Below are 24257 nucleotides of genomic sequence, written 5' to 3'. Positions count from 1 at the left end.
TTCTCCATAGCTTCCTCCTCCCCCTTCATGTTCTCCACAGCTTCCTCCTCCCCTTCATGTTCTTCATAGCTTCCTCACCTTCTTCATTTTCTCCATAGCTTCCTCACCCCCTTCATTTTCTCCATAGCTTCCTCACCCCCTTCATGTTCTCCACAGAGTGCTTTCTCCATGTTCTCCATAGCTTCCGCTCCCCCCATCATTGCGTACTTCCCCCATGTTATCCATAACTTCTCCCCTCATGTTCTCCATAGCGTGCTTCCCCCATGTTCTACAAAGCTTCCCTCTTCCATTTTCTCCATAGCATGCTTCCTCCATATTCTCCATTGCTTCCGCCCATCATGTTCTCCATAGCATGTTTACCATAGTGTGCTTCCCCCATGTTCTCCATTGCTTCTGCTCCCCGTCATGTTTTCCATAGCATGCTTCCCCTCATGTTCTCCATAGCTTCCCCCCCTCATGTTCCCCATAACGTGCTTCCCCCATGTTCTACAAAGCTTCCTCCCCCCATTTTCTCCATAGCGAGCTTCCCCCATGTTATCAATATATCTCCCCTCACGTTCTCTATAGCGTGCCTCCTCCATGTTCTACAAAGCTTTCTACCCCCATGTTCTCTATAAGGTGCTTCCCCCATGTTCTCCATAGCTACCTCCCGCCCTCATGTTCTCTATATTTCCCACCTCATGCTCTCCATAGCTTCCCCATTGTAGCATCGGCGTCTCTGCCCCTTGCTAGGCAGAGACGCCGTCCCTCTCACCTCCCCGCTTCTGGCGCGGCGTCCTCCAGCGCTTCTCTCCCCGCTGCTTCCGGCACACGCTCCTTCCCCGGCAGTGTGCTTAGGGCGCACGCGCGCGCTCTCCCCCTCTCTTAAAGGGACCACGCGCGCCGTCCTAAGGAGTCCCCGGCCAATTGCCGTTGGACCTCCCATATATAAGGCACCTCCTCCAAAATGGAGGTGCCCAAGCAATGTTGTTTGCACTGTGTCTCACCTGTGCTTCAGTCCTCAGGTTCCGCTGCTAGCCTGACTTCTCGTCCTGCCTGCCAGCCTGTTACTTGCCTTGTCCGCCAGACCGCTCACCTGGGAGCGTCTACTAGTTACCTGCTTGTTACATGCCTGTCACCTGCCTCGTCTGTCAGACTGCTCACCTGGGAGCGTCCACCAGTTATCTGCCTGTTACCTGCCTGTCACCTGCCTCGTCTGTCTGACCGCTCACCTGGGAGTGTCTACTAGTTACCTGCTTGTTACCTGCCTGTCACCTGCCTCATCTGTCAGACCGCTCACCTGGGAGCGTCCACCAGTTATCTGCCTGTTACCTGCCTGTCACCTGCCTCGTCTGTCTGACCGCTCACCTGGGAGCGTCCACCAGTTACCCGCCTGTTACCTGCTGTCTCCGTCAGCTCGCTCACCTGGGAGCGCCCGCCAGTTACCTGTCAGGTATCCGCCTCGCCTGTCTACCCTGAGACTGTCCCCATCACTTGCTGTTACCACCTGCCTGTCTACCCAGAGACTGTCCCCGTCACTTGCTGTGACCACCTGCCTGTCTACCCAGAGACTGTCCCCATCACTTGCTGTGACCACCTGCCTGTCTACCCAGAGACTGCCCCCGTCACTTGCTGTGACGACCTGTCTGTCTACCCAGAGACTGTCCCCGTCACTTGTTGTGGCTGCCTGCTTGAATTCCCTGGGAGTCACCCGCTTCCTTACAAGGACTTCCCCCTTGTATTGCAGCTCAGAGGTTCCACCTCCCGGACCCGTAACACCCGTCATGTTCTCCATAGCGTGCTTCCCCCTGTAACGGGTCTGGGAGGCGGAACCTCTGGGCTACTATACAAGGGAGCGGTCCTTGTAAGGGAGCGGGTGGCGACCAGGCAGGCAGTCACAGCAGGTGACCGGGACAGTCTCTGGGTGTACGGGCAGGAGGTCACGGCAAGTGATCAGGGCAGTCTCTGGAAGAACGGGCTGGAGGTCACGGCAAGTGACCGGGGCAGTCTCTGGAAGAACGGGCTGGAGGTCACGGCAAGTGACCGGGGCAGTCTCTAGGTAAAGGGTAGGTACGACCTGTGATGGCTGAACCTCCAGGTAGGCTAGCAAGGCAGATGGAGGATGTGTGCTCCCAGGTGAGCAAGCGAGAGTCTCTGGAATAGCAGGTGGTCACAGCACGTGACGGCGGAGCCTCCAGGTAGGCAAGCAGGCAGGTAGCGAAGAAGCGCTCCCAGGTGAGCGGGCAAGAGTCTGGAATAGCTGGTGGTCACAGCACGTGACAGTGGAGCCTCCGGGCTGGCAAGCAGGCAGGTAGCGGAGAAGCGCTCCCAGGTGAGCGGGCAAGAGTCTGGAATAGCTGGTGGTCACAGCACGTGACAGCGGAGCCTCCGGGCAGGCAAGCAGGCAGGTAGCGGAGAAGCGCTCCCAGGTGAGCGGGCAAGCTGGTCCATAGACAGACTGACCGGAGTTGTAAGACAGACCGTCGGACCTCAGGCAAGCAGGCAGGTAGCTGATGTGCGCTCCCAGGTGAGCGGGCAAGTTGGTCCTTAGACAGACTGACCGGAGTTGTAAGGCAGACCGTCGGACCTCAGGCAGGCAGGCAGGTAACAGGAAATCAGGCAGGATTAGGACAGCAAGCTGGCAGGAATCTGGCAGGTAACTGGCAGGTAACTGGCAAGGGACCTGAGGGCTGAAGCAGAGTAGAACGGTGCAACAACATTGCTCGGGCACCTCCATTTTGGAGGAGGTGCCTTATATATGGTAAAGTCCTCCGGCCATTGGCCGGGGACTCCTTAGGACGGCGCGCGCGGCCCCTTTAAGAGGGAGGGAGGGCGCGCGCGCGCGCCCTAAGCACAGTGGCCGGGAAGGAGCGCGCGCTGCCAGCAGAGCGGGAGAGGGACGCCGGGCACGGAGCAGAGCGGTGAGGGGAACAGCGTCCCTGCCTAGCAGAGGGCAGGGACGCCGGCACTACAGTACCCCCCCCTTTAGGCCCCCCCTTTTTTAGGCCAGATAGAAATTTAGCTAGGATGAGAGGGGCATGGATGTTCTCCCGGGGCTCCCACGTTCTCTCCTCAGGACCAAACCCCTTCCAATCTACCAGAAAAAAGGTCTTTCCTCTTACCCTTTTGGTGGCAAGAATGTTCTCTACCTCAAACTCGTCCTCAGCAGAAACCGGAGCAGGAGGCGTACCTGTAGACTTGGAAAAAGAGTTAAGCACCACGGGTTTGAGGAGAGATACATGGAAGGAGTTAGGGATCCGTAAGTTGGCCGGGAGTTTCAATTTATAGGCCACCGGGTTGATCTGACTGATGACCTCCAGAGGACCGATGAACCGAGGTCCTAACTTGTAAGAAGGTATCTTGAGTCAAACATATTTAGATGAGAGCCAGACTTTATCTCCTGGACGAAATTGTGGAGGATCCAGGCGTTTTTTGTCAGCGTGTCTTTTCATACGCTCGGATGACAGAAGGAGTGCGGACCGGGTACTCTCCCATATGGAGGAAAATTTGCTAACGAGAGATTCCGCAGCCGGGTTGTCCACAGAGGTGGAGACAGGAAAAGGAATCCGAGGATGCTGACCAAAGACTACAAAAAACGGGGATTTGGAGGAGGATTCGCTCTCGTGATTATTATAAGAGAACTCGGCCCATGGTAGGAGATCCACCCAGTCAGAATGGTGGGCATTAACGAAGTGCCGGAGGTAACTGGTCAGGTTCTGATTGATCCGCTCCACTTGACCATTGGACTGTGGGTGGTAAGCGGAAGAGAAGTCCAGGGTGACGTCTAGTAGTTTACAAGTGGCTCTCCAGAAACGTGAGGTGAACTGTACCCCACGATCCGACACGATGTGGAGGGGCAGGCCATGAAGACGGAAGATGTGGCGGATAAAGTCTTTAGCCAGCTCGGGTGCAGACGGAAGGCCTGGCAGGGGAATAAAGTGAGCCATCTTGGAAAAGCGGTCAGCGACCACCCAAATGACCGTACAACCGGCAGAGACGGGGAGATCAGTTATAAAGTCCATTGCTATATGCTGCCAGGGGGCAGCAGGTACAGGAAGCGGAAGGAGGCGTCCGGCTGGCAGATGTCTCGGGACTTTGTTGCGGGCGCAGGACACACAGGCAGAAACAAAGTCTATTATGTCCTTGTGCAGGGTAGGCCACCAATAGTGCCGGGCAATAAGCTGGAGGGTCTTTTTCTGACCGGCGTGGCCAGCTAGTTTAGACGAATGGCCCCAGTGTAGGATCTTCTCCCGATCAGGTACTGAAACAAACGTCTTACCGGGAGGGAGACGATTTAGACTCACGGGAGCCACCTGCATTATTCTGGCGGGATCGATGATATGTTTAGGTTCTTCCTCGAGATCGGACACCAGAAAGGATCGGGACAAGGCGTCTGCTTTGACGTTTTTGTCAGCCGGGCGAAAATGAAGAACAAAATCAAAGCGAGCAAAAAACAAGGACCACCGGGCTTGGCGCGGGTTAAGTCTCTGGGCATGCTGGAGGTAAGCCAAGTTCTTGTGGTCAGTGTAAATTATTACCGGATGAAGAGCCCCCTCGAGTAGGTAACGCCACTCCTCCAACGCCAGCTTGATGGCCAATAACTCTCGGTCTCCTATGGAATAGTTGCGCTCAGAAGAGGAGAAGAGTTTGGAGAAGAAGCCACAAGTTACCATTCTCCCGGAAGATGATTTTTGAGTAAGTACCGCTCCGGCTCCAGAGGAGGAGGCGTCAACTTCCAGGAAGAACTGCTTGTTGCCGTCCGGGCGATGCAGCACCGGGGCGGAAGAGAAGGCCTGTTTTAGGGAAAGAAAGGCCTCCTCTGCTTCGGGCGGCCACTCTTTGGGATTAGTACCCTTACGGGTGAGCGCGGAAATTGGGGCAGTCCGGGAAGAGAAGTGCGGGATGAAGAGGCGGTAATAGTTGGCGAAGCCCAGGAACCGTTGAATAGCCTTCAACCCCTCTGGTCGGGGCCATTTCTCGATGGCAGACAGTTTCTCAGGATCCATTTGTAGGCCGGTCTGAGAGATAATGTAGCCCAGAAACGGAAGCGAGGTCTGCTCAAAGAGGCACTTCTCATATTTAGCGTAGAGATGGTTCTGCCTGAGCCTGAGCAGGATCTGACGAACATCCCTCCGGTGAGTCTGGAGATCCGGAGAGAAGACCAAGATGTCGTCCAGGTACACCACTACGCAGGAGTAGAGAAGGTCCCGGAAGATGTCATTGACCAACTCTTGAAAGACGGCAGGAGCGTTACAGAGGCCAAAGGGCATTACCAGATATTCATAGTGGCCGTCCCGGGTGTTGAATGCCGTCTTCCATTCATCCCCCTGACGGATACGAACCAGGTTGTACGCCCCACGGAGGTCCAGTTTGGTGAAGATTCTAGCCCCCCTCAGACGATCAAATAACTCTGGAATGAGCGGAAGGGGGTACTTATTCTTCACCGTGATCTGGTTAAGGCCTCTATAGTCTATACAGGGACGGAGAGAGCCGTCCTTCTTTTTGACGAAAAAGAAGCCTGCTCCCGCCGGGGAGGTAGATTTCCGGATGAATCCCCTGGCCATATTCTCCTCAATATATTCGGACATCGACCGGGTCTCAGCAGCGGATAATGGATAAATACGCCCACGGGGAGGAGAAGTACCAGGTAACAGGTCGATAGGGCAGTCGTATGGTCTATGAGGGGGTAGTGTCTCTGCCTCCTTTTTATTAAAGACATCAGCATAAGACCAATAAGGAATCGGAAGTCCAGGTAGATTAGCTGGGGTAGGAGAAGGACGGACGGGATGAACGGGAACCAGACAGGTCTTATGGCAGCCCTGTCCCCAGCGAAGGACTTCTCCGGTCTGCCAGTCAAGAACGGGTGCATGTTTCTGGAGCCAAGGTAGGCCTAGCAAGAGGGCGTGAGAGAGTCCAGGCAGAACATGGAAGGAGATACTTTCAGAATGCAGCATTCCCACCTGCAGAGTAATGGATTCGGTGATGAGTTGGATGGGGCGTGGTAAGAGCCCCCCATCCACGGCAGCAACAGACAAGGGTACAGCCAGAGGTTTGGTGGGGATGCGGTATTTCTCTACCAGGGACTGTGAAATAAGATTCCCGGCTGCTCCAGAGTCCAGTTGGGCTAGTTCGAAATAACGGTTCTCCCCGTAGACGATTGAAACTGACAACAGCAGGGATGGAGAGGATTTATTCTTGTCTAGGTGGACCTCTCTGAGCGAACCTAGACACAGGCGTTTCCCGACCTCTCCGGGCAGGCACGGATCCGGTGCTCCTTACTGCCACAGTAGAAGCAGGTCCCCTCGGCACGGCGTAAGTCCTGACGGGTCTTGACCATCTTGGTCTGGTCGACCTGCATAGGCTCAGGAGGGTGTACCTGGTTAGAGACAGAAGGAGTGACGGGTTTCTGAAAAGTAGGAGCTAGACGTGGTAACCTCCTCTCACGGGTGACCTCTCTGGCATGCTCCTGGAACCGTAGGTCAATCCGGGTGGCAAGAGTTATTAAGTCATCGAGAGTGGTAGGAATGTCCCGACCGGCAAGTTCATCTTTAATACGGCCGGACAGACCCTCCCAGAAGACGGAAACCAGAGCGTCGTTATCCCAGGCCAGCTCCGAGGCAAGGGTACGGAACCGTATGGCATATTGGCCCACGGTGAGACTTTCCTGACGGAGGCGTAGCAACGATGATGCGGATGAGGTCTTCCGTCCGGGTTCGTCGAAGACTTTCCGGAAAGCCGTGAGAAAAGCAGGCAAGTTGGACACCAGGGGGTCTCCTCTCTCCCATAGAGGATTTAGCCAGGCCAGGGCCTCCCCAGTGAGATGGGACATGATGAATGCAATTTTGGCTCGGTCGGAGTTAAACTGGTGGGACAATAGTTCAAAGTGCAGGGTGCACTGATTTATGAAGCCCCGAGCCTGGGCTGAGTCGCCTCCGAAGCGAGGAGGTGCAGAAAGCCGAGGTCCAGGGTAGGATATCATGGTGTTAGTGGACAGCGGAGCTGCCGGATTGCGAGACATGGCACTGGCGGAGGTTGTTGGTGGAGCAGTCAGAGTGTCCAGGCGAGTATTGACATTCCGCAGGTGACCCAGGATGGACTCCTGTTGGGACCTCTGACGGGACAGTTCATGACACAGGTCCGAGAGCGAGGGAGCTTGGGTGCCACCGGGTTCCATGGCCCGAGCAAACTGTAACGGGTCTGGGAGGCGGAACCTCTGGGCTACTATACAAGGGAGCGGTCCTTGTAAGGGAGCGGGTGGCGACCAGGCAGGCAGTCACAGCAGGTGACCGGGACAGTCTCTGGGTGTACGGGCAGGAGGTCACGGCAAGTGATCAGGGCAGTCTCTGGAAGAACAGGCTGGAGGTCACGGCAAGTGACCGGGGCAGTCTCTGGAAGAACGGGCTGGAGGTCACGGCAAGTGACCGGGGCAGTCTCTAGGTAAAGGGTAGGTACGACCTGTGATGGCTGAACCTCCAGGTAGGCTAGCAAGGCAGATGGAGGATGTGTGCTCCCAGGTGAGCAAGCGAGAGTCTCTGGAATAGCAGGTGGTCACAGCACGTGACGGCGGAGCCTCCAGGTAGGCAAGCAGGCAGGTAGCGGAGAAGCGCTCCCAGGTGAGCGGGCAAGAGTCTGGAATAGCTGGTGGTCACAGCACGTGACAGCGGAGCCTCCGGGCTGGCAAGCAGGCAGGTAGCGGAGAAGCGCTCCCAGGTGAGCGGGCAAGAGTCTGGAATAGCTGGTGGTCACAGCACGTGACAGCGGAGCCTCCGGGCAGGCAAGCAGGCAGGTAGCGGAGAAGCGCTCCCAGGTGAGCGGGCAAGCTGGTCCATAGACAGACTGACCGGAGTTGTAAGACAGACCGTCGGACCTCAGGCAAGCAGGCAGGTAGCTGATGTGCGCTCCCAGGTGAGCGGGCAAGTTGGTCCTTAGACAGACTGACCGGAGTTGTAAGGCAGACCGTCGGACCTCAGGCAGGCAGGCAGGTAACAGGAAATCAGGCAGGATTAGGACAGCAAGCTGGCAGGAATCTGGCAGGTAACTGGCAGGTAACTGGCAAGGGACCTGAGGGCTGAAGCAGAGTAGAACGGTGCAACAACATTGCTCGGGCACCTCCATTTTGGAGGAGGTGCCTTATATATGGTAAAGTCCTCCGGCCATTGGCCGGGGACTCCTTAGGACGGCGCGCGCGGCCCCTTTAAGAGGGAGGGAGGGCGCGCGCGCGCCCTAAGCACAGTGGCCGGGAAGGAGCGCGCGCTGCCAGCAGAGCGGGAGAGGGACGCCGGGCACGGAGCAGAGCGGTGAGGGGAACAGCGTCCCTGCCTAGCAGAGGGCAGGGACGCCGGCACTACACCCCCCTTCGTGTACTCCATAGCTTCCCTCCCCCATTCATGTTCTACATAGCGTGCTTCACCCATGTTCTCCATATCCTCTACCCTTCATGTTCTCCATAGCTTCCTCTACCCCCTTCATGTTCTCCATAGCTTCCCCCTTCATGTTCTCCATAGCTTCCTCCCCACTTCATGTTCTCCATAGCTTCCCCGACTTCATGTTCTCCATAGCTTCCCAGACTTCATGTTCTCCATAGTTTCCACCCCTTCATATTCTCCATAGCTTCCTCCACCCCTTTATGATCTCCATAGCTTCCTCCTCGCTTCATGTTCTCCATAGCTTCCTCCTCGCTTCATGTTCTCCATAGATTCCTCCCCTCTTCATGTTCTCCATAGCTGCTCGCCTTCATGTTCTCCATAGCTTCCCCCCTTCATGTTCTCCATAGCTTCCTCCCCAATTCATGTTCTCCATAGATTCCTCCCCCTCTTCATGTTCTCCATAGCTTCCCCGCCTTCATGTTCTCCATAGCTTACTGCCCCCTTTCATAGCTTCCATCCCTTGATATTCTCCATATCTTCCTCCATCCCTTAATGTTTTCCATAGCTTCCTACACTTCATATTCTCCATAGCTTACCCCCCTTCATGTTCTCCATAGCTTACCCCCCTTCATGTTCTCCATTGCTTCCCCCTTTATGTACTCCATAGATTCCCACACTTCATGTTCTCCATAGTTTCCACCCCTTCATATTCTCCATAGCTTCCTCCACCCCTTCATGTTCTCCATAGCTTCTCGCCTTCCTGTTCTACATTGCTTCCTCCCCCCTTGATGTTCTCCATAGATTCCTCCCCCTTCATGTTCTCCATAGCTTCTCGCCTTCATGTTCTCCATAGCTTCCCCCTTCATGTTCTCCATATCTTCCCCACTTCATGTTCTCCATAGCTTCCTTCTCCCCTTCATGTTCTCCATAGCTTCCTTCTCCCCATGTTCTCCATAGCTCCCCCTTCATGTTCTCCATAGCTTCCTCCCCACTTCATGTTCTCCATAGTTTCCCCCCGTCATGTTCTACATAGCTTCCTCCCCCACTTCATGTTATCCATAGCTTCCCCGCCTTCATGTTTTCCATAGCTTCCCCCCTTCATGTTCTCCATAGCTTCCTCCCCACTTCATGTTCTCCATATCTTCCCCACTTCATGTTCTCCATAGCTTTCCCACCTTCATGTTTTCCATAGCTTACCCCCTTCATGGTTTCCATAGCTTCCTTCTCCCCTTCATGTTCTCCATAGCTTCCTTCTCCCCATGTTCTCCATAGCTCCCCCTTCATGTTCTCCATAGCTTCCTCCCCACTTCATGTTCTCCATAGTTTCCCCCCGTCATGTTCTCCATAGCTTCCTCCCCCACTTCATGTTATCCATAGCTTCCCCCCTTCATGTTCTCCATAGCTTCCTCCCCACTTCATGTTCTCCATAGCTTCCCCACCTTCATGTTCTCCATAGCTTCCCCACCTTCGTGTTTTCCATACTTTACCCCCTTCATGTTTTCCATAGCTTCCTTCTCCCCTTCATGTTCTCCATAGCTTCCCCCGTCATGTTCTCCATAGCTTACTCCCGTCATGTTCTCCATAACTTTCTCCTCTCCTTCATGTTTTCCATAGCTTCCTTCTCCCCTTCATGTTCTCCATAGCTTCCCCCGTCATGTTCTCCATAGCTTCCCCCCCATCATGTTCTCCATAACTTTTTCCTCTCCTTCATGTTCTCCATTGCTTACTCCCCCCCTTCATGTTCTCCATAGCTTACCCCACTTCATGTTCTCCATAGCTTCCTCCTCCCCTTTATGTTCTCCATAGCTCCCCCCCTTCATGTTCTCTATATCTTCCTCCTCACTTCATGTTCTCCATATCTTCCCCCCTTCATGTTCTTCATAGCTTCCTCCCCCTCTTCATGTTCTCCATAGCTTCCCCGCCTTCATGTTTTCCATATTACCCCTTCATGTTCTCCATAGCTTCCCCACCTTCATGTTCACCATAGCTTCCTTCCCCTTCATGTTATCCATAGCTTTCCCACATCATGATCTCCATAACTTTCTCCTCCCCTTCATGTTCTCCGCAGCTTACCCTCCTTCCTGTTCTCCATAGCTTCCCCCACTTCATGTTCTCCATAGCTTCCTCCTCCCCTTTATGTTCTCCATAGCTCCCCCTTCATGTTCTCCACAGCTTCCTCCTCACTTCATGTTCTCCATATCTCCCCCCTGTCATGTTCTCCATAGCTTCCCCGACTTCATGTTCTCCATAGCTTCTCCCCTTCATGTTCTCCATAGCGTGCTCCCCCCCCCTTTATATTCTCTATAGCTTCCCCCCTTCGTGTTCTCCATAGCACCACCCCATTCATGTTCTACATAGCGTGCTTCCCCCATGTTCTCCATAGCTTCCTCTACCCCTCTTCATGTTCTCCATAGCTTGCTTCCCCATGTTCTTCATAGCTTCCCCACTTCATGTTCTCCATAGCTTCCTCCCCCTCATATTCTCCATAACTTCCTCCCCCCTTCATATTCTCCACAGCTCCCCCCCGTTCATGTTCTCCATAGCTTACCCCACTTCTTGTTCTCCATAGCTTCCTCCCCACTTCATGTTCTCCATAGCTTCCCCCCTTCATGTTCTCCATAGCTTCCTCCACCCCTTCATGTTCTACATAGCTTCATCCACCCCTCATGTTTTCCATAATTTCCTCCCCCCTTCATGTTCTCCATAGCTTCCCGCCTACATGTTCTCCATAGCTTCCTCCTCACCTTCATGATCTCCATAGCTTACTGCCCCCTTCCATAGCGTGCTTCCCCCATGTTATCCATAGTTCCCACTTCATGTTCTCCATAGCGTGCTTCCCCCATGTTCTCCATTGCTTCCGCTCCCCCCTCATGTTCTCCATAGCGTGCTTCCCCTATGTTCTACAAAGCATCCTCCCCCCATTTTCTCCACAGCGTGCTTCCTCCATGTTCTCCATTGCTTCAGCTCCCCTCATCGTGTTCTCCATAGTGTGCTTTCCCTAATTTTCTCCATAGCGTGCTTCCCCCATGTTCTACAAAGCTCCCTCCCCCCATGTTCTCCATAGCGTGCTTCCCCCATGTTCTCTATAGCTTCCCCCACTACATGTACTCAATAAATTCCTCCCCACTTCATGTTTTCCATAGCTTCCAACCATTCGTATTCTCCATACCTTCCTCCACCCCTTCATGTTCTCCATAGCTTCATCCATCCTTCATGTTCTCCATAGCTTCCCTCCCTTCATGTTCTCCAGAGCTTCCCCCCTTCATGTTCTCCATAGCTTCCCCCCTTCATGTTCTCCATAGCTTCCCCCCTTCATGTTCTCCATAGCTTCCTCCCCCTTCATGTTCTCCATAGCTTACTTCCCCATTCATGTTCTCCATAGCTTTCTCCCCATTCATGTTCACCATAGCTTTCTCCCACTTTAATATTCTCCATAGCTTTCTCCTCGCCCTTCATGTTCTCCACAGCTTCCTCCTCCCCTTCATGTTCTTCATAGCTTCCTCACCTTCTTCATTCTCTCCATAGCTTCCTCACCCCCTTAATTTTCTCCATAGCTTCCTCACCCCCTTCATTTTCTCCATAGCTTCCTCACCCCCTTCATGTTCTCCACAGAGTGCTTTCTCCATGTTCTCCATTGCTTCCGCTCCCCCATCATTGCGTACTTCCCCCATGTTCTACAAAGCTTCCTTCTTCCATTTTCTCCATAGCATGCTTCCTCCATATTCTCCATTGCTTCCGCCCATCATGTTCTCCATAGCATGCTTCCCCTCATGTTTACCATAGTGTGCTACCCCCATGTTCTCCATTGCTTCTGCTCCCCCGTCATGTTTTCCATAGCATGCTTCCCCTCATGTTCTCCATAGCTTCCCCCCCTCATGTTCCCCATAACGTGCTTCCATGTTCTACAAAGCTTCCTCCCCCCATTTTCTCCATAGCGAGCTTCCCCCATGTTATCAATATATCTCTCCTCACGTTCTCTATAGCGTGCTTCCTCCATGTTCTACAAAGCTTCCTACCCCCATGTTCTCCATAAGGTGCTTCCCCCATGTTCTCCATAGCTACCTCCCGCCCTCATGTTCTCTATATTTTCCCACCTCATGCTCTCCATAGCTTCCCCGTCATGTTCTCCATAGCGTGCTTCCCCCCTTCGTGTACTCCATAGCTTCCCTCCCCCATTCATGTTCTACATAGCGTGCTTCACCCATGTTCTCCATAGCATCCTCTACCCTTCATGTTCTCCATAGCTTCCTCTACCCCCTTCATGTTCTCCATAGCTTCCCCCTTCATGTTCTCCATAGCTTCCTCCCCACTTCATGTTCTCCATAGCTTCCCCGACTTCATGTTCTCCATAGCTTCCCAGACTTCATGTTCTCCATAGTTTCCACCCCTTCATATTCTCCATAGCTTCCTCCACCCCTTTATGATCTCCATAGCTTCTCGCCTTCATGTTCTCCATAGCTTCCTCCTCCCTTCATCTTCTCCATAGATTCCTCCCCTCTTCATGTTCTCCATAGCTTCTCGTCTTCATGTTCTCCATAGCTTCCCCCCTTCATGTTCTCCATAGCTCCGCCCTTCATGTTCTCCATAGCTTCCTCCCCAATTCATGTTCTCCATAGATCCCCCCCCTCTTCATGTTCTCCATAGCTTCCCTGCCTTCATGTTCTCCATAGCTTACTGCCCCCTTTCATAGCTTCCACCCCTTGATATTCTCCATATCTTCCTCCATCCCTTAATGTTTTCCATAGCTTCCTACACTTCATATTCTCCATAGCTTACCCCCCTTCATGTTCTCCATAGCTTACCCCCCTTCATGTTCTCCATTGCTTCCCCCTTCATGTTCTCCATAGATTCCCACACTTCATGTTCTCCATAGTTTCCACCCCTTCATATTCTCCATAGCTTCCTCCACCTCTTCATGTTCTCCATAGCTTTTTGCCTTCATGTTCTACATAGCTTCCTCCCCCCCTTGATGTTCTCCATAGATTCCTCCCCAGTCATGTTCTCCATAGCTTCTCGCCTTCATGTTCTCCATAGCTTCCCCCTTCATGTTCTCCATATCTTCCCCCCTTCATGTTCTCCATAGCTTCCTCCCCCTCTTCATGTTCTCCATAGCTTTCCCGCCTTCATGTTTTCCATAGCTTACCCCCTTCATGTTTTCCATAGCTTCCTTCTCCCCTTCATGTTCTCCATAGCTTCCTTCTCCCCATGTTCTCCGTAGCTCCCCCTTCATGTTCTCCATAGCTTCCTCCCCACTTCATGTTCTCCATAGTTTCCCCCCCCGTCATGTTCTCCATAGCTTCCTCCCCACTTCATGTTATCCATAGCTTCCCCGCCTTCATGTTTTCCATAGCTTCCCCCCTTCATGTTCTCCATAGCTTCCTCCCCACTTCATGTTCTCCATAGCTTCCCCACCTTCGTGTTTTCCATACTTTACCCACTTCATGTTTTCCATAGCTTCCTTCTCCCCTTCATGTTCTCCATAGCTTCCCCCGTCATGTTCTCCATAGCTTCCCCCCGTCATGTTCTCCATAACTTTCTCCTCTCCTTTATGTTCTCCATAGCTCCTCCCCCTTCATGTTCTCTATATCTTCCTCCTCACTTCATTTTCTCCATAGCTTCTCCCCTTCATGTTCTCCATAGCTTCCCCTTTCATGTTCTCCATAGCTTCCTCCCCCCTTCATATTCTCCAGAGCTTCCCCCCACCTTCATGTTCTCCATAGCTTCCTTCTCCCCTTCTTGTTCTCCATAGCTTCCTTCTCCCCTTCATGTTCTCCATAGCTTCCTCCTCTCCTTCATGTTCTCCATAGCTTCCCCCCCCCTTTCGTGGTCTCCATAGCTTTCTCCCCCCTTCGTGTGTGTCTCCATAGCTTCCCCCTCCCCTTCATGTTCTCCATAGCTTCCCCCCTTCATATTCTCCTTAGTTTCCTCCCACCCTTCTTGTTCTCCATAGCTTTCCCCCCTTCATGTTCTCCATAGCTTCCCCCCTTCATGTTCTCCATAGCTTCCCCTCCCCCTTCATGTTCTCCATAGCTTTCCCCCCCTTCATGGTCTCCATAGCTTCCTCCCCCCTTCATGGTCTCCATAGCTTTCTCCCCCCTTCATGATCTCCATAGCTTTCTCCCCCCTTCATGATCTCCATAGCTTCCTCCTCCCCTTCATGTTCTCCATAGCTTCCTCCCCCCCTTCATGTTCTCCATAGCTTCCTCCCCCTTCATGTTTTCTATAACTTCCCCCCCTTCATGTTCTCCATAGCTTCCTCCCCCCTTCATGGTCTCCATAGCTTTCTCCCCCCTTCATGGTCTCCATAGCTTTCTCCCCCCTTCATGGTCTCCATAGCTTCCTCCTCCCCTTCATGTTCTCCATAGCTTCCTCCCCCCTTCATGTTTTCCATAGGTTCCTCCCCACCTTCATGTTCTCCATAGCTTCCTCCCCCTTCATGTTCTCCATAGCTTCCCCCTTCATGTTTTCCGTAACTCCCCCCCCCCTTCATGTTCTCCATAGCTTCCTCTCCCCACTTCATGTTCTCCATAGCTTCCTCCCCTCCTTTCTTCATGTTCTCCATACTGAATTTCCCCCTTCCCCGCCAGGCTGCATCTTTGGCTCTGTTAGCGCTTACCAGCTCCAGGGTCCGGTTTGTTCTCTGTGGCAAGATGGGTCAGATTGGAGCTCCTCTGTTCCCAGAAGTGTTGGCGTGATGGAGAATCATTTGTATTTGTATCTTAAAGACAAGCGAGCTAAGCGAATCTTCGCAGAATGGCGGTAGGGTAGCTGCCGTGGGGGGGGGGGGGGGCAGGGGTCACTGTGTATACGAGAGAATCATACTGTGTTGGGGGGAGACTCAGGACATTAATAAATGTTAAATGGGCACTTATTGTTATAGGGGAACTCAGATTATTGTGACTATCAGAGGGGCAAAAATAGGGCATTATAACCTTCTAGAGGGAAAAATGTGGGTACTTGCACACGGCATTACTATATTCTAGGATGTTTGTTTTACCGTTTAGAGGCCACACAGTAGGTGCCGTAATACGGACACATACGGCAGCAGAGGCTCAGCATTGGGGTATCAGCAGGATGAGGAGTTTGTGCAGGTTGGGAATAAATGTGGATGGTGCCTGAAATGTAAGGAGTCAAATGTGTCTTTGTTGTAATCTCTGAAGACGAGTCCTGACTGGAGAAGTTGTCATGTTGGTCTGGGCCAGATGGAAAAGACGGCAAAAGTGAACGATTTCATCATAAAGAACATCATCTATAAGTCACTATCTGTAACTGTACTGTGATCTCCTTTATGTTCTGCAGCACTGATATCTACCAATATATGGTCCCCATATGGCAGTAATATCAGTGTTGGTCTTTGTATAGAGATTATTTTCAGTAACAGCGCGGTCATCTGCTGAGGCTCTCTTACATCCACTATAGGGGTGTGCCACCATAGTTGTAATCAGGGTTATCTGATTAGGGACCTACTCAGAAGTTTTGGCCCCCCTGAAAAAAAACCTAGCTACACCTCTGAACATAGCGCATTTAATATTCAGGTCTTGAAGCTTTCTCTTGGCTGCTGTGAATTTGACTCTGTCTTTCTGAACTGCCGCTGAGAAATCTGTGTGTACTGGGATGTCTGCATTTTGTAGGGAAAGGTGGCCGAGTGGTGTAGGGAAAGGTGGCCGAGTGGTGTAGGGAACTTGAGCACTGTATCTGGATCTTTGTAATTGAGCACTTTATGAAATATGTGTGGCGTGGCTCTCAGTAGATTTGGCTTAGCCAAAATTCTATGCATATGTTCTACAGTAAAGGTTGGAGAGCACTTGTCTTGGTCAAATACTTCTGCACGCTCAGGAAGGCCATCAAATCGTACGTTAGAGCGCCTGCGGTGAGTTTTCTGTTCATCAAGTTTTGTAATAGGCTCATTATATTTATACTTGAACCACACCGTATCATGCACAAGGGAACGGGGCCTGTGAACGCTTCAACCAGACCCTGTTACAAATGTTGCGGACCCTGGAGGACAACAAGATGAGGTGGCCCGAATTTGTGTCTGAGTTGGTGTGGGTTTATAACAATTGAGTCCACTTGACTACTGGGTACACTCCTTACATACTACTATTTTGGCAAAGCAAACAAGAGATCACTGAACTGATGCTAAATTCGGAGGACCCCTGTCCGGGCAGTAGTCCAAATGCCTGGATCCAAGAACACCGACACCAACCTCTGACAGTAAGGAAGTTGAACAGAAGTTTTGGGAAGTGGAGCATTCAGGCAATCCTCCATGTCAGATGGACTTCAGCCATGGGACTGTGTGCTAATGCGGGCCAAGCGACCCAGAAACAACCTGGATCACCATTGGGAGGTGGTACCTTACAGAGTAGTGCAAAGATCCACCCGGATAACTCTGTCTACGAGGTTAGACTTAAAGGAGGTGACGCCACGGTACCTCAGGTGTTGCACCGGATCATGCTTCGACCCTGCTCTTCCGAAGCAGAGGACCGTACCGAGGCTGGGTCCCCAACAGAACTGGCTGAGGTCCAGCAAAGAGGAGCCTTAGAGGAGGAAGAATAGCTTGCAGTGCCGTTAAGGTCACTGGAGATGCTGATGTCACTCTCGAGTGGGGCACAAAACGAACCAGGAGTCGACGTACAATCTCCAGTGGCTGAGTCTTCAAGTATCCCAGAAACGCCTCTACACAAAGAGCTCCGCAGGACTGAGTGGGCTGACGCAGAGATTCCCCCCAACCGTTATGCCCAAGATGAATTTGTCTGGTCCCAGATGCAGCAGAAAACCAAGGAGTGCTGGCTACTTGCAGACAAGGTCCACACATCACCCGGTGAGACTCAAAGTTCAGACTGTGAACTGTGACGGTCAAGACCAGTACCTGCGCCTAACACCGGTCAAGCCTCGGAGACCAGACGTTGCTTATCAGGTGCCGAGGCCCAGTCTTTTCCCCCCCAAGCCCAAGAGACTTCTGCCAATGGTCAAGCTGAGAAGATCCGAGAAGAGACTGCCAGGAGAGGCACGCCTGTGACTGCAGAGAGACGACGCAAGTGAGCAGGGCTATCACTTCCAGCTATGGTACTAGGGTTACCTGAGGCTAGGATTTCAGGTTGGGAGGGGGCCAGTTGGTGAGCGGGACGCTCAATGTGCTTTAATAAACTACCTCAGAGAGAGTCTTAGAGCCTACCGGGAAAAGCCGATGGCCCCCACTAGCGCCAGAGCTGCATAAGGAACTTACGTGGTGACTCCTACAAATGGGAGCACCACTATTTAATATTTCAAAACTATTTGATATTCCAAGTTTATTATTCATTTCATTGTTCATTTGCCTAGTTATGAACACTAATTGTTCAGAGTTACTTTAAATGACTACTGCATTTAAATAGAATTGAATAGATCACTGACTGTCATTGCCTAGTGATATCTGTGCGTGGCATCAAGACACCTGCATTACATACACATGGGCTCCGTACACCTCGTACACACGCGGCTCTGCTACATCCACACTGTAAACCCCTCCTGACCCCACACATAACCTTCACCTCATCCAGCACCATGACAACCAGCACAGCAGAGTCCTGCATCCACTGAGGCCCCTGATCATGTGACCCCTGACTCCTCCCCTCCTGTGACCTCATCACAGGTCCTGTGCGCACAGAACAGCCATATATGTGGGGATGTGGCTATTTCCTATAGATATATATGAATCCTGTAATGCTATGTTTTGCAGTAATATTGAGCCGCAGAAGAGATATGAAGTCTGATCACTGATATTTATTTACAGGTGAAGTTTATACACCAAATTTTTACCCATAATTTCCGTCTGTACAATATCCTGCATTTACTGGTAATCATTTTTGTGGATCGTATGACCGCAGATCTTTTCCATGCATGTTTTAACCCCATAACCCTCAGGCGATTCTCCATTTTTTTCATTCTTTCAAGAGCCCTAACTTTTTTTATTTTTATGTCCCCATAGCTATATGAGGGCATGTGCATAACTCCCAACCGTCCCGGATTCAGCAAGACTGTCCCGATTTGAGGGCTCAGTCCTGCGTCCCGTCACAGCTGTTCTCCCAGGGGCAGCTTGCTGCATAAATTAAGTTACATAACTCACTTCCTCTTGTTTCCCTTCTGATCACAGCTCACTGGGACGTGAACTAGCATCAACTGGGATCTCTGTGTGTGCAGGCTGCAGCTCTAGCCACTGAGCTATAGCCAGATACGATAACCAAATTCTCCTATGTGTATCTTGACTCTAAAGTGCAGGTAACAAATCCAGAAGCAGCTCATACAAGGCCACAGAAATACATTGTTATACACAATGTATTTTTATGGTGCCTGTATACTGAGGTGAAGATCAAGATTTTTTTGGTCCTATAAAAGTAATAACAATAATGAGCAATTACAAAATTGTAAATTTTTTTTCTGTGAGTCCCTGGTCTTGAACCCACAACCTTAAGACATTATTGACACAGACACTTAGGCCAGTATTTTTGGTACCGGGGATATCCGTGTCTTGTGTGTGTTACACGTGTGCTGCATCAGGATCAAAAGTACAGGCGCATGGGAATCAGTGTACAGTTTGCGATATTCCCAAGCGTCGGGTGCTGAACTATGCCCTCATCATGATTCCCTGCCGGCATTGCAATCATCATCAGCAGGGACAATGATGAGGGTAGTAGTCGCTGCTCCCGCCGTGTCCACCTGTAAAAATAAGAATAAAATAAAAAATCCATATACTCACCTGTCCCAAGACTCCTCCACTGTAATCCATTCGACCGATCAGCAGAGGAGCCGGGGAGAATGAAGCGCTGTAGCGAGTGGGCCAGAGGGGCGCTGAGCTCATGAGTGGTGTCCTGTCACTCACTGAGCGCAGCTATGGGGCCGCTCGCTGCAGCGCTTCATTCTCCTCCCCAGCTCCTGTGCTGAGCGGCCACACGGACTACAGCAGGGGACACTTAGGACACGTGAGTATATGGATTTTTTATTTTATTCTTATTTTTACAGGTGGACACTGTGGGAGTAGACACTACTACCCTCATCATTGTCCCTACCGGTGCCGATTGCACCGCCAGCAGGGGACTATGATGAGGGCAGCGTTTAGCACCTGGGCGCTTGGGAACAGCACTAACTGTACCCTGATTCCCAAGCGCCGGTGTCACATGGATGGCATCCGTGTGCAGCACGTGTTTATACGGACCCATTGACTTGAATGGGTCCGTGTGATCCGTGCTGTCATCCAAAAACGGACATGTCTCCACACACGGTCCGTGAAAACACACTGAGATGTGCACAGACCCATTTGATTGAATGGGTCTGCGTGTGTCATTATCCTGGGAAGTGAGGAAACTTACCACATGTACCGGAAATACTGACATGTGAAAGAGTCCTTAAGCTGCTAAGCTACAAGGACTGATGATGTCACGAGAATTTCATGTACTTGATCTGCACTGCAGGATCTGCCTATAGGCTGATTTTACTGATAGAAATACACTGCTGTGTACAATGTACAGGTGCATCTCACTAAATTAGAATATCATCAAAAAGTTTAATTTATTTCAGTTCTTCAATACAGAAAGTGAAACTCATTATATAGAGTGGGAACAAACAGTGATCTATTTCAAGTGTTTATTTCTGTTAATGTTGATGATTATGGCTTACAGCCAATGAAAACATAAAAGTAATTATCTCAGTAAATTAGAATACTTTATATTAACAGCTTGAAAAATGTTTTTAAAATCCGAAATGTTGACCTACTGAAATGTATGTTCAGTAAGTGCACTCAATACTTGGTCGGGACACCTTTTGCATCAATGCGATCAGCCTGTGGCACTGCTGAGATGTTATGGAAGCCCAGGTTGCTTTGATAGCAGCCTTCAGCTCATCTGCATTGTTTGGTTTTGTGTCTCTCATCTTCCTCTTGACAATACCCCATAGATTCTCTATGGGGTTAAGGTCAGGTAAGTTTGCTGGCCAATCAAGGACAGTGATACGGTTGTTTTTAAACCAGGTACTGGTACTTTTGGCAGTGTGGACAGGTGCCAAGTCCTGCTGGAGAATGAAATTTCCATCTCCAAAAAGCTTGTTGGCAGAGGGAAGCATGAAGTGCTCTAAAATTTCCTGGTAGACAGCTGCGCTGACTTTGGTCTTGATAAAACACAGTGAACCTACACCAGCAGATGACATGGCTCCCCAAACCATCACAGATTGTGGAAACTTTACACTAGACCTCAAGCAGCTTGGATTGCCTCTCCACTCTTCCTCCAGCTCTGGGAGCTTGATTTCCAAATGAAAATTGGAACTCGTGGAGTGTGTCAATGACTGCTTCTGGACATCTGTCAAGGCAGCAGTCTTCCCCATGATTGTGGCGCCTACTAAAACAGACTAAGGGGCCTTTTTAAATGCTTAGGAAGCCTTTGCAGGTGTTTTTTGTTAAGTATTCTAATTTACTGAGATAATGACTTGTGTTTTCATTGGCCGCAAGCCATAATCATCAACATTAACAGAGATAAAACACTTGAAATATATCAGTCTGTTTGTAATGACTCTATATAATATACGAGTTTCACTTTTTGTATTGAAGAACTGAAACAAATTAACTTTTTGATATTCTAATTTAGTGAGATGCACCAGTATGTATTTTTATTCTAGAGGTAGAAGACTTTTTCATCTTACAAAATTGCTAAAAAATAATGACAAAAATATGTTATTTTTAATGCATTTTATAAAAAAGAATTAACATAAAAAATCAGCAAACAACGAGGAGATAATTGGTGTCCCTGTAATCATAACAACCTACACAACACAGCGATCAGATTATTTACGGGAATTTGTAATTGATGTAAAAAAAAAAAAAATGGTGTGATTCATATTTTTTTTCTTTATTAAACTCATAAAAAAATGTAATAAAACTGAAAATGCCGAGTTCTTTTTGTTGCTTTTTTTTCGGTAGGTGTCAGCACCACACAGCGCAATAACAATCTTATGCATTTTTCACTCATTTGATGCGATTTTGATGCAGATAAAAACTCTGCTTCATAACATTTTTTTAATAGTACAGAAAAGCTTTGATTCTGTGCTTAAAAACGCAATGGCGTTTTTTTTTTTTTCAGAAGAGGCCTATAGAGAGAAAATGCACCGAAAGCGCAGAGTTCAGCAGGATTTGATAACACTGCCTCCCTTTTGGATTAAATATAAAATGTAATAGTTCTATTTCTTTTGTCCTGTAAAAGTTCCCTCCCCCAAAGCCATATACGCTACCAGTACGCAGGCGTCCGCCCAGGCCTGTATATTTCAAATCTGGACGGTGGTGGCAGAGAATAATAATAATTGGTCTATCGTGAAGCTGGCAATAGCCGTACGGGGAGTGTACACATATTCCATGCATTGGAATCCGGAGGTGTGATGCCATAGCTCACTGGTCGCTTGCCGATACCTACGTAGTGAGTAGTGGGGACCATGTCCTCGCGGATTCCTGACGAAATCCTGACAGTGACGGCAATGACCAGATATTGCGTGATCTCCCCGGTGTCGTCTTGCTGAAAGTCCCTGACAAATTGGTGGCAGCGGTGGGATATTGTGTGATCTCCACGGTGTCGTCGCTGACGGTCCTGACACCTACTACTAAAATATCATCCAGATAAGGAATAATTAGAATATCACGTTCCCGGATATGAGCCATAACTTCTGCCACTACTTTAGTAAACACCCGAGGGGCTATGGCAAGACCGAATGGCAGGGCCGTGAACTGAAAATGTTTTATTTCTCCGTCCATAATTATGGCCACCCTCAGGTATCTTTGATATTCTTTATGTATAGGAAAGTATAGTCAGCATCCTTCAAATCTAATACTACCATGTAACACCCAGAAAAAAAGTAAATTTTATTGTAATGGACTCCATTTTAAATGTGCGAACATTCAAGAACCTATTTAGGGCTTTCCGGTTAATGATAGTGCTAAAGGAATCGTCAGGTTTAGAAACCAGGAAGAGGGGAGAGTAGAACTCCAACCCTTTTTCTGACGCTGGAACCTCCACTAGGACTGCCTTCTGCACTAAATCCAGCACCTCTTTTTGTAGGGCTATTTGCTCTCTCTCAAGAGGAATGGACCGGGGTAAAGATTAATCTCTCGTGAGGGATCGCCGGGAAACTCAAACCTCAGAACCGAACCTATCAGAACAAGGATCCAGTTACTGGCTGAAATATTTGTTTAGGCAGGTAAGAAGCCCAACAGCCTCCCCCCTACCTGGGCTACGGGTCACTGACTCAGCTTCCGGGGTCCCTGGGAAGAAGAACCGAACAGAAGCCCTCTACCTTTCGGCCTGCGATCCTCCCACTTGCCTTTTTTTTTTTGCGGTCTTTTACGGACAAATTTTCTTTTGCGAAATGAGTGTCTATAGGTAGATATGGTTAGATTAGGGAATCCCTTCTTCACATTGCTTGCTTTGTCCAAAAATGTAATTGAGAGCCCTCCCAAAGAGATGGTCTCTCGAATAGAGCAGTCTCGTTCTGGCTTGGATATCACCCGGCCAACATCTAAGCCATAAAGCTTTACGAGCCAAATTGGACAGGGTGGCCGCTCTTGCTGCCAACATGGCCGAATCTGCCGAGGCGTCCGCACGGAAAGCAGCAGCTCCTTGAATGAGCGGGATGTTAGACAATATATCTTTCCTGGGCGTCCTATCTTTCAGATGGGACTCAAGCTGTTCCATCATCAGAGACCTGGCCGTTCAGGTTGCTGCGACTGCCAGATTTAAAGCTACAGTAGTTTGTCACCCAAGTCCCTTAAGAAAGGTATTGGCTTTTCTGTCCAAAGGGTCCTTGAGGGCTCCCATATCATCTAAGGGAAGAGATGACTTCCTAGATGCTTTCGTTATCGCCACATCAAGTCTTGGGGCTCTCTCCCAAGAGGATGAGGCTGAGTCCTCAAAGGGGTATTTCCTTTTAAAGGAAGAGGGGAGAGAACCCTTCCCATCTGGCCTTTCCCACTCTCTTCGTATCAGGCCCTGAACCCTATCATGAACCAGAAAACATTTTCTTTGTTCTAAGCCCCTAAACATGACGTCTAGGATAGATTTTTCTGGCCTAGTGTCCAGAACACCCAGTTGTACGCACTGTTTTAACCAGACCATCGATTTCATTTAATGGGAAACAATGTTGCCCAGGCCCACTATCTGAGGACAAGGATGAGGAAGAAAAGCAGTCAAGACTCTTCCTCATAGTCCGATGGGAGGGAGACATCAGAGACTGGGGAGACCTCACAATCAGCAACCTCCCTCCTCTTTCCTTCTTTAAAGAGCGCCTTGCTAATCTCTGACTTGACCAAAGATTTTAATTCAGATGAAAAGCTAGGGGTCTCATCTGCCAGAGTCTGGTTGATACAGAAATGACACAGCCTTTTTTGGTATGAGTCCACTAACAGAGCTTTACACAGCACACATTCCTTGTGCCTAGTTTTGGTGACGCACTTCTAGTAAAAGATAGACAAGAAGAAGGGATACCCTATTATTAAGTGAACTTTCTCGAAGATCACTTACCCATACAACTCAAATGGGTGGTACCGGTTTGGAGGAAAGATCTTTCTCAGCCGGGGGATTGTCCCTGGAGGCCAGGGCTGTGGAGTCGGTAAGCCAAACCTGTGACTGTGTCTCCTCAATTTCCCTTACACCGACTCCACCTCCCACATATATTGCTTATATTTAAGTGAAAAATTTATTGTAGTACAATGTGAACATCAGACATTTAATAATTTGCATGATACAATAATCAAGATATTTAGATAGAACATAATATATATCTATTGGAATACAACTTTAGAACACAAAAAACTAATAAATTGTAAATATGTAATATCGATTACACATATATATATATATATCACTATGTAATAAACTATGTAAGTGGCAAAAAACAGTTTTCAAC

Source organism: Phyllobates terribilis, unplaced genomic scaffold, assembly GCF_046119375.1.
Source record: "Phyllobates terribilis strain yellow unplaced genomic scaffold, ASM4611937v1 Scaffold_5__5_contigs__length_657084704, whole genome shotgun sequence".
NCBI lineage: Eukaryota > Metazoa > Chordata > Amphibia > Anura > Dendrobatidae > Phyllobates > Phyllobates terribilis.
Note: the sequence above shows the minus strand (reverse complement) of the source record.